Here is a 10,241-nt window from a genome sequence, read left to right on the forward strand (position 1 = left end):
TTACAGCATGCCTTCTACTCCTTTAGAAAAGGTACTTTTCTACATGTTGTTTTCTCATGCCAAATTGAAAAGGCAGAGGGTGTCCCATTTTCGTGTCGGGCAATTCAGTCTGTATATTTGGGAACTGAAATTCAGTATTATATACGTAATCTGCATTTAAGAACAGACTCTTTCTCTGCCCCAGGAGAGTAATGAAAGGGGAAAACTTTCTGTACCTATAGTCTAGATGGTAGCGTGCCATTCACTCTTTTGGGAAGTTTTCTGCCCAGTCTAGTCAGGACTAGGATCTGAGAGATGAGAGAGCAGGCTCTTAGAAATCTTGACCTGTAAGGACTTGCAATTTTTCAAGTGTTTAAAAATTGGCCAAATGTGGATGGAGTTTCAGAGGAATAGCAAGAGGCAGCTTTGTGACACTGTTTCACTCCCTGTCATATTTAAGGTTCCTGCTCCAAACTTCTCATTTGCTACGGCAAAAATGGTTTCTCTTTTCAAAAAAAGGTTTCTAGGGAAAAGCTCAGACTTCCAAATTATCCTCTCTGAGCTCCTCACTGGCATGTAAAATTTCCACTTGAATGGCTGAAATTGGATAGTATCATAAACAGATGTAAACAAAGTCTTAAAATGTAAAGCATCATATTACTTTACCAAAAAGCTATGCTGTCATCCCAGCCTATTTTTTCCTCTTGATTGCACAGATAATTTCAAAGTATGTAATAGATCTTTTCACATAAGGTATATGTAAAAGTGAATGTAAATTTGAGTGTGGTAAATTAATAAATGCGTGTGTGGAGTAACTGTATTCCACAGTTCCCTCTTTGGAATAAGAACTATCTTGAGAAAATATGGTCAAATTCTCTTCTTATATGTGACATATGAAAGCAGAAGCTCCCCTTTTAACAGTAAAACCAACCTATACCATAAATGTAGTCTTCTGGTGCTGTGCTGGTTTTGGTAAGTTATTTGGTAACTTATTTGGTGGTAGGGAGGAAAAGAAAAAAATTATACATCTTCATATCAACTTAGAAAACTTTAAATATTTACAATTCACCAAAACAAGCTGAGGAACTAATTTCTGCTAAGAATCTAAAGAAATTTTAAGTGTACCTCTTGCTTTGCCTAGTGATATCACGGACTTTATTTTTTTTTCTTTTTTTTATTTTCAGAGAAGATTTATAAAGCAGTGGGGTAGATGGTGCTGTTCTCCATCTGTCTATCTTGAGGAGTCTCCTCACTGGACTAAACACAGCATAATTTCTCTGTAATGTTACAGTGGAATCTTGGAAAAACATAATGTTCCTCCTGTTATGTGCAATAGATTCTTCTTTAATTGTGGCAGCTAAAAAAAGCTTCTATCTTTATAGCTGTGGAACCAAAGCGATGAAGTTTATGGTCTCTTACTGTCAGCAGGCTTATGGAAAATTTATAGTATATGTTCTAAGTCTTGAGTTTACCATTTTTTTGCCTGTATACTTACTAAAACTAGTGCTGAGAAAAAGTCTATTATTGGAGTTTTGTCATCTTTAAAGATTCCTGTAATGTGAATATTCGTTCTGTAGAGGTTTTACTTTCGTCTCCTTTTCCCTCAAACTGCTATTTTATCTTGTCCAGAATCAAGAATCTGTTCAGGCTGTTTCTTTCTTTCTTTCTCCCAGTCCACCCCCCCCTCCCCCTTTGTTACCATTCCCTCACTGGCTTTCAGGACTTCTAGTTAATAGAAAACTACTGGTGGCAATGGAAATTCTCGAAGTTTGGTTATTTAGATAAGTTAAGAGTAATAATTTCTATATTTTTTTGTGATATATCTTTTTTCTTTTCCTGTTTCTGAGTCCATTCTGCTATGCCACATTATTTGCAGTCAGTGTTTTAGTTCTGAAGTGAAAATGTGTTTGCGTTGTCTGTCATGTTAAATACCTTGAATTTGATTAGGTTCCCCCCTTGTTTGTAGCTGGTAGTGGTGCTGGACTGATGGTCCAGGTGAGCCAAACTGCGCTACGCATGAGTCTGCTAGGTTAATCTGATCACTCTAGTTATTTGTCAAAAAGAAAAAAAGAAAAAAATCAGAAATGTAAAATCTAGAAGCAAATTGTTTATCAGTGAATTGAAATTAGCATAATTTGCCTTAGAAACATATCTAAATGCTCTTCATCTGTAAATCATGCTAATTTAACCACAGAGCAACAGAAATGTGATACAGTTTTAATGTTACTACATTTTGTATTTTGTTAAGGTAATTTAGAGTAAATTGCTCACTCTGGAAAATCAGAGATGGATACTGGAACTCTGGCATATATAGAAAACAAAAATGGAGAGGCTGGCATTTTAGAAAGGGGAACACAGGATTTAATCAGTCACTTCCATTCATTTAATCAATTCATTTCTCATTTCTCTGAGAAGGGTAGCATCTGAATCCTCACTGTTTCAGAAACTGCTCTTTTGACTCTATCTCACTAGAAATCACTGTGTATGAATTTCTGTTCTGATCTTCCTTGTCAACATGTCTGTAGGGCTCTTCAGAGTGGACTTGTCCCCTTGTGTTTCTTCAGCATTAATTGTCATTCTCTCTTTCCTTCCCATTTCTTCCCACTTCTAACACATGCATACACACCATATATGCATAAATCTAGATGGATGAAAACCAGCATTAATTTTATTCGTATAATCTCAAACTTGAGAAATATAGCAAAAAATAAATAAATCTATACCTCATATAGATTTAGCAAATCTTCAAAATTTGTAGAAGCAGTTTCCTTCTATTTTTTCTGGGTGTCTCTGGAAGACTGGGATAAATGACTTTCTCTTGTAGTACGTGCTCAGTCATTCGAAACAGCATTAGGCCTTCATTAAGGTGAGAGAAATATATAGCGCAGCTTGTTTTCAGTTAAATATACATTAGAGGAGAAATTACCAGATCTGAAAGGGTAGATTTCCCATTGATTAAGTATTTCTGGAACACTTGTGACTAGTACTGGAAATGAAGATGCTGCAGCCAATTCGTGTTTTTATTTACTCTGTCATTACTACATGCGATTTTTAAAAAAAATACACAGTGAATGAGGCAAGCTCTTTTGTATGAGATCTGCCTATTTTTGAATGCATACGTGAAGTGAGATTTAGCAAAATCGAATTTTTGCATAGACTTCGTGTCCAGCAACACTATTATTGCTATATCCTGTACCCTTTTCCATATTGTGCTCATAACATGTAAAATCTGACATCCAGTAGATCTGAGTGATTAAATTGGGTGATGGAGTAAGCCTTGGCCTCTAGGCACAAAAAACAGGTTCTAGAAACTTAAGTCTCATTTTCCTGGGGAGTGAGCCCACAAGCAGATGCTTCCAATGCCATCTCTGAAGCAGGGTGAATAGGCAACATGTGTTAATTTGGAGAAGGCAATGTAGTCATCACCATTCAGGACATGAAAACAACCCTCTGTGATAATCTGTTGCATTTCATATCTTTTCTATATCTAAAAATCCCACATACAGTATGCAGAATTTTTTTTTTTTTTGGAGTACACAGAAACCAAAAATTCACCTTCTTCATAGGATTTGGCTTGACTAACCTCCTGCCTCACCCTTGCCCTTTCTTGCTTTGTTGCCCTTCTTCCACAGAAAAATGTAAGCCAAATATTACAGGATGCTTTCCCAGCCAACTCTTAAGATTTTGTTGGTGGCACCCATGTTTTGTTATTTTTTCTTCAGAGGTGTGTACCAGGCTGTGTGCTGCGGGAGTACTCCGGCTATCAGTTGCTGGGCCCTTTTAGAGGGTAGGGCTGGAACTTTCCACACTGGCTTGTGGAAAGCTGCTCATAGGGTCTCTAGCTTAAATGGTGCTGAGGAGAAGTGATTGTGTTTTGACTTAACCCTACAGTATGTTTTAAAGCTGTTTGCAAACGGTGGATATTTCTCCTCAAAACTACAAAACTCTCCCAAAATAATTAATGAGTTTTTAAAAAGTTGCATGCAAGGAGCACTGATGTTTCACAGGGCACACTCTGAAGTCAAGTCTCTGTGTGCACACTTGTATCTTCTGTCTTCTGCATAGCTGTTATGCGGGAGCATTTATTACATTTTAATCCAGTAATTCTAACATAACACACATGTTGCATAATACTTTAAATAAAAACTTAAAGTCCATTTGTACCACACTATAGAAGCTGGTGTTTCTTATGGCAGGCAGATTCACATTATATCTCCAATTCTGCAGTTTAGTACGAGATAGTGCTTTTTCTATGTATTACCGAAGCACAAAATGAAATCTGTAAGAGTGACTGACCTTAAACTCGTAACTGCCATTCACTTCAGTCTGTGTAACCCAGCAGAGTGGTTGCTGAGAGCTACGCTTGCTTGCTGTTTTGTGAGTCTCTGCAGATGCGTGTTCGCCCAATCTATGCAAACATGCACACCCTCTCTTTTTTCCTCTCACACTATCTGATATATTTTCAGAATAACTCTTCGAAGACTTTCTGAACTGCTGGGTATGATCATCTGATAATTATTTTTTTTTTAACTGGGAACATGTTTAGTCCAGTGTTATTTAAACAAGCTTATCTCTTTGATCAAAGTCTACAATCTGAAATTTGAACAGGGTAGGGAGGGTGGCTGGGTGGATGAGGAAATCTATCAAGTACTTATTTATGTGTGTGCTGCTGTCTTAGCTGTGTGCCTGCAGAGGTAGAAATCTATATTTCTTCCAAATAATCTTGCAAATTCAAATAACTTTGGCTATTTCAGTAGAAGTTCTGAAAACATGGTATTATTATTAAAATAGATCAGTTTTTAGTCAGCTTTTCTTGAAGATATTAGTGACATGCATATTCAGTTCTTAAGTTTCTTGGGTTTTTTTTTGAATGGTGAGCTGAATAACTGTGGAGTTGTTTAAGTATAGCATAGACTTTGCTACTACTCAAAGCAACACTGGAGCCTATATACTAATGCGTTTAGGGTTAGCATTAACCTATGTCACTGACTGAACCACAGACCACAGCAGTAAAGCCAGAGAGCTTGAAATGGTTTCTAGAGGTTTTCATTTAGCTGGTTTAGGAGAACTGGTTTGTACCAAGTTAAAATTATATGGAATGAGGTTGCAAGATGAAGCATGCATGCCACTCCTTTTCATTATGTTCTTACTCTTCCTTTTTTTTTTTTTTAATTTCTTCTTCTAAATATAACTAAGAGAGGCATTTCATCTTATTTTAAACCCAATCTCATTTGATTATTTTAGATTACTTGATTTTCTAGTCTGACTTTGTAACTCTAGTTTGCTGAGCTTTTGTTCAGGACTTAACTTTTTGTATTCAATTCATGTGAAATGCAGTCAATTTTTTTTTTTCCTGGCTTTTAGGATCTTCCCATGACAAAGTCTGAATGATGCTTTTTTTTTCAGGATTTTACAGCCCAAAAAGAAGCCGACAGAAATTTCTAGGCTAATCTAAAGCTTTTCCTCACCTTACAATGTTTCTGTTACGCTCTAGTAACTTCAAGTTGCTATAACTGATGAAAGTGTATTATAAACCTTTACTTCTATGTAACTTTGTTGGCTAGTTTTATTGACTGAGGCTCATCACACACACACACATACGGAGATGCACGCTCTTGCACACACACATTCTGCTTTGCCCTATCTCAGTTACAGCATAGTCCTACCCAGGGTCATTACAATGTACACATTACATATTTCTAGCAAACATGAAAATGAATCAAACAGGAGGAGAGATAAGCACAGATAGATTGGAGCCTGCTGAGGAAATAAAAGACAGTAATCTGCCTGACCACTGGACTACTCTTCCTGGTTGGATTTAAGTGTTCTTTCCCGTTAGTTGCTGCAGAGCGCTGGCTACTCTAAAGTGAAAAATTAAATTACTAGTAAGAATTAAGTTACATTTAGAGGGACAATTATTTGGTGTAACTCCAAAACTAATTGTTTCTGAAGTGACCAACGTCGACAAAAGGCAAAGAGTTCCTGGCTTGTGGCCAGCACCTTGCAATGCATATTAGTGCAGATGAGGAGTTCCTAAAAGTTAGAGAGAGGGAGAGGGAGGGAGGGATAGAGAGAGAGAGAATGTACGTTTTCAGTGCTTGGTCTGCTTTTGTTTGTATCCTCCTCCTTACTGAGATTAGAGGAATACCTGTGTAGTGCTGCTTTATTACGATTTCTGCTGAGCCTCAGAATAGGTTCTGGTATTTTTTTTAGGTGGGCTGCCAGCTGCCGATCTCTCTGTTGACAGAAAAAGCAGATATGTTCCTTGCTCACTGCCATTAGCACTGACCATGACCCTTCACACCAAAACCTCTGGAGTTACCCTGCTGCACCAGATTCAAGGCACTGAACTGGAGACACTGAGCAGACCTCAGCTAAAGATTCCCCTGGAAAGATCGCTCAGCGACATGTACGTGGAGAGCAACAAGACAGGAGTTTTTAACTACCCAGAAGGAGCCACTTATGATTTTGGTACTACAGCACCGGTGTACAGCTCTACTACTCTCAGTTATGCCCCTACTTCTGAATCTTTTGGGTCCAGCAGTCTGGCAGGATTTCACTCACTGAACAATGTCCCACCAAGCCCGGTGGTGTTCTTGCAAACGGCGCCCCAGCTCTCACCCTTCATCCATCATCACAGCCAACAGGTACCCTATTACCTTGAAAATGAACAAGGCAGCTTTGGGATGAGGGAAGCTGCTCCTCCAGCCTTCTACAGGTAAATGCTACAGTTAATTTTTCTTTCTTCTTTAGGCAGTTGAACTGAGAAAATTAGAATGTGGAAATATGCATGCCCTAATCTTTTCTTTTTGTGTAAAGAATCGTGTGATTTAATTGAATCATCCGTGATATCTAGACCATTAAAAATACCGTAGAAGAAAACAAAACTCTAATTTACAGCTCACTGCGACTGTAAGCTGTAAATTTTGAAAACTGCACATAAATGAGAAACAAATTAGAAAATGAGCACAAATACTTCCTGGAAAAACATGAAATTATAACTACTTCACTGAAGTATACTGAAAAGACTTCCACCATCACACATTTCTGGGTGTGAGTGATTTGTACAGCTTGTAGTAAGAATATTTTTCTCCTCTGGCTTCCTTTACTGTGTGATAAGTGGCTTTTATAGGAAGTAGTTCAGAAGTACAATATCCTTCCTAATCAAACTGTTAGAGGTGACGCAGTGACAGTATATCAGTCAGTAACCTCCTTCATGAGCTGTTCTAAGAGCTATATACATATTAACATGCATTTTTCATTGGAGGGTGCTATATAGTAACCATAGATCTGGCTTGCTGCATTTCAGGGTTTTTTTTGGGGGGTGATGGTGGTGGTATTTTTGTCCCACAATAGAAGGGCTTTTTTTTTTTCCTTTTTGGTCTGGAATAGAAAGATAAAAGCTCCTTTGAAAGGGGGGAGGATAATTTTGCTTGGTTTAAATATTTGTTATCTGTTGTGAAAACATTTATGCAATTTTTGATGTAAGCGCTAGAAATTGACAGAACTGTAGCTTCCAAGAAAATAGTCATACACACCAATACCCACACTCTTAATGTTTGTGCAGTTTTAATAGCATAGTTTTGCACTAGTTTATTATGCTGTGCTTCAGTGAATCAAAGTGAACAGTTAGATGCATTTTTTTTCCCTAAACTCTGTCTGTGTCTGTTTATTTGAGAGACAGAAGTGAGTTTGCTAGAAACAGAATAACTCTGAAAAAATAAAAACAAGTTACGGTTTCCCTACTGAGGGCCAGGCTCTGCCAAACTTGTTTGCACAATATAACACGTTGCTGTGAACAGCCACGTATGTTCTTAAAGATGGTCTAACAGCCCGACTGTGAATCTCTTAGCAGAATCTGGTCCAGAAAAACAGAAGATGATTGCACTTTTTGCAAATGATTAATCAGTTTTGGAGAGCAGATGGAACAAAGACTGGTGAAATGATAGGTAACAGTTATGTCAAGCTGTCCAGTACAGTGATCTGTTAGCTGAATTGGTTCAAGAAAAATGTGTTTTAATGCAACTAAATACAATACCTCTAGGAAGAGTGAATACATGTCAGAGCATAAAGATCTTGAATGATTGCCAGTGACTGGAGACTAAAACTGCACTTTGCGCTAGACTAAAGGATTTTTTTTTACATGAACATCCAGTGCAAACCTATGGTGAAAAGTGTGTAAGTGACCTTAGGTATGTAAACAGTGGAGTAGTGAGTTTGTGAAGTTGAAATACACAGGCAGAAAACGTACTACAGTTGGAGTATTTCACTTCAGGAGGAATCAAAACAAAAATCACTTGGAAATAGAAGTTGAAATATGAAAATAATGTACTTTTATATTTAAACAGTGAATTGAGGTAGTATACTTCAAAATAACATTGAAGTACATTTTTAGTTTAACTACTGAAGGAAACATACAAGGCCAGTGCTGGATTCCCTGTTTCCTGATATCTCTGATCAAGAATGGGTGTTTCCCTTGAAGATGTAAAAGCTGGTTTATCTGTGTAGTGTTATACAAATGATTTAATGGTTCCTTCCAGCCAAAATTCTGTACAATGCATCTTATGTGGTAATAAGAAATGTGTATCCAAGTGCTTGTTGTGATTATATTTTGTTAACAGGAATTGGATTTAAATTGATAAAAGTTTTTTTTTTCTTTTAATTGTTGCAGGTTTATATTTACAAACTCATCACCCTCACAACATTAAATATTAGGTCTTAATTCTTGTGTTTTGGCACAAGTCCAGTCACTAATAATCTATTAAAAATAATATGAATAGGTGTTCCGTGTGTGGGAAATATTTAAATATCTAATCATGGGGTTCAAGAAAAAGTTCTTTAAAAAATAGTGTAATGCATGAATTTCAAATTTGCTTTGTTCATTTGACTAATCTCATTGGTTTCAGTTGGGCTATGGGAGAAAAGAGAGTATGGGTCAGTGTAATCTGGCAATGAATAAATTCATGTCTAACTACCACAGTTGTGAGTTTCTGGAACACCGTCCCAGTAGAAGTGATAAAGGCAAAAATTCTCAAACCAAAAGCCCTAACAAAATTGAAACTGGATCATGATAAGTTTATGATATGGCTGCCTGCTTCTGTAGTAAGAAATGTAACCCAAGACCCAGAAAGTCTTCTCAGCAGTTCTCATTTACCTTTCTTTGTAACAGAATTGTGCTGATTGTCTTGTAAGATGGAAATGTATGAATTGCATCATCCTGTTGTACTCTGGATTTGAGATGTAAATCTGCATTCAGTGACACAAGTGTCTAGGAGCTGGTGTAGGTTGGAGCTGAAATTCTGTTAACACTTGGATCAAATGTTAAAAATCTCAAAACAGATTGTATGTAATGAGGAAAACTTTTAATGCAATTTGATTTTTTAAATCAATATTCAAAATCACACTCACAATAGACACGTGTATTAAATCCGAAGTTGTATTTTATTCCTTTCAAATAGTATTTCCTTTTCCAAAAGTTTTTTCTCTTATTGCAAGGTAATGACAGGCTTCTATATCTATCTGAAGGACACAAAGATGCATAAACAAAAGAATTATTTTGTAAAGAATACAAAAAAGTATACCAATCTCTTCCTTTCTGAAGTCTCCAAACCATAGGGCACTGAAATTTGAAGAAAAAAGAGAACTGGCTTAATTAATTCAAATTGTGCTGTCTTTAACTTGACTTGTTTTATGTCTGACCTTGTGGCTGTTTTTATTGGGAGCCAAACTAAAATACCTTTCCCTTATCTTACAATGTCTGTATCTTCCAGTAAAAGGGAGAAGACTTAGCACTAGTTATGTTTCAAATTCTCTTCAAATCTCACTTTTATTTTATTTTTTATTAATCACTTTTATAGTAGGTTTTTTTACTATTAGATGTGGACTAATAGTTGATTATTATCACAGGAAATCTTGTGCTCATGGATGTCACTGTAATTTCTATGAGTAAAAATTTATTTTACTCTTAATTATTAGATTTGAGTTCTGGACATTTCTGGTTTTTTTTCCCTTGTGCTTTTTGGCTGGTTTTTGTTCATTCAAAAGCCTTTCAGTAGCTAATTTACCTCAGTAAATTCCTATGAGTGACAGCAAAGATGAATCCTTTTCATTCTGCTCGTGTGTGATGTCTCGGTGTCATCTCACTTGAGTTTGCCCTTATCAGCTCTGAAGTGATATTGTGCTTGTGTTTCAGGCTCTCTGCAGCCTGTGCTTGGTGCTGCTTCCAAAGGCTGTGTAAAAATGGACTGCACCTACCAGCTACC

General features: G+C 36.8%; 1 pseudogene; it reads left to right on the plus strand.

The window, feature by feature from the left end:
* Positions 1-6,269: 6,269 nt before the first annotated feature.
* LOC104272224 lies at positions 6,270-6,701 on the plus strand (annotated as a pseudogene).
* The last annotated feature ends 3,540 nt before the right edge of the window (positions 6,702-10,241 follow it).

This window comes from Apaloderma vittatum, unplaced genomic scaffold, assembly GCF_000703405.1.
Source record: "Apaloderma vittatum isolate BGI_N311 unplaced genomic scaffold, ASM70340v1 scaffold14813, whole genome shotgun sequence".
NCBI lineage: Eukaryota > Metazoa > Chordata > Aves > Trogoniformes > Trogonidae > Apaloderma > Apaloderma vittatum.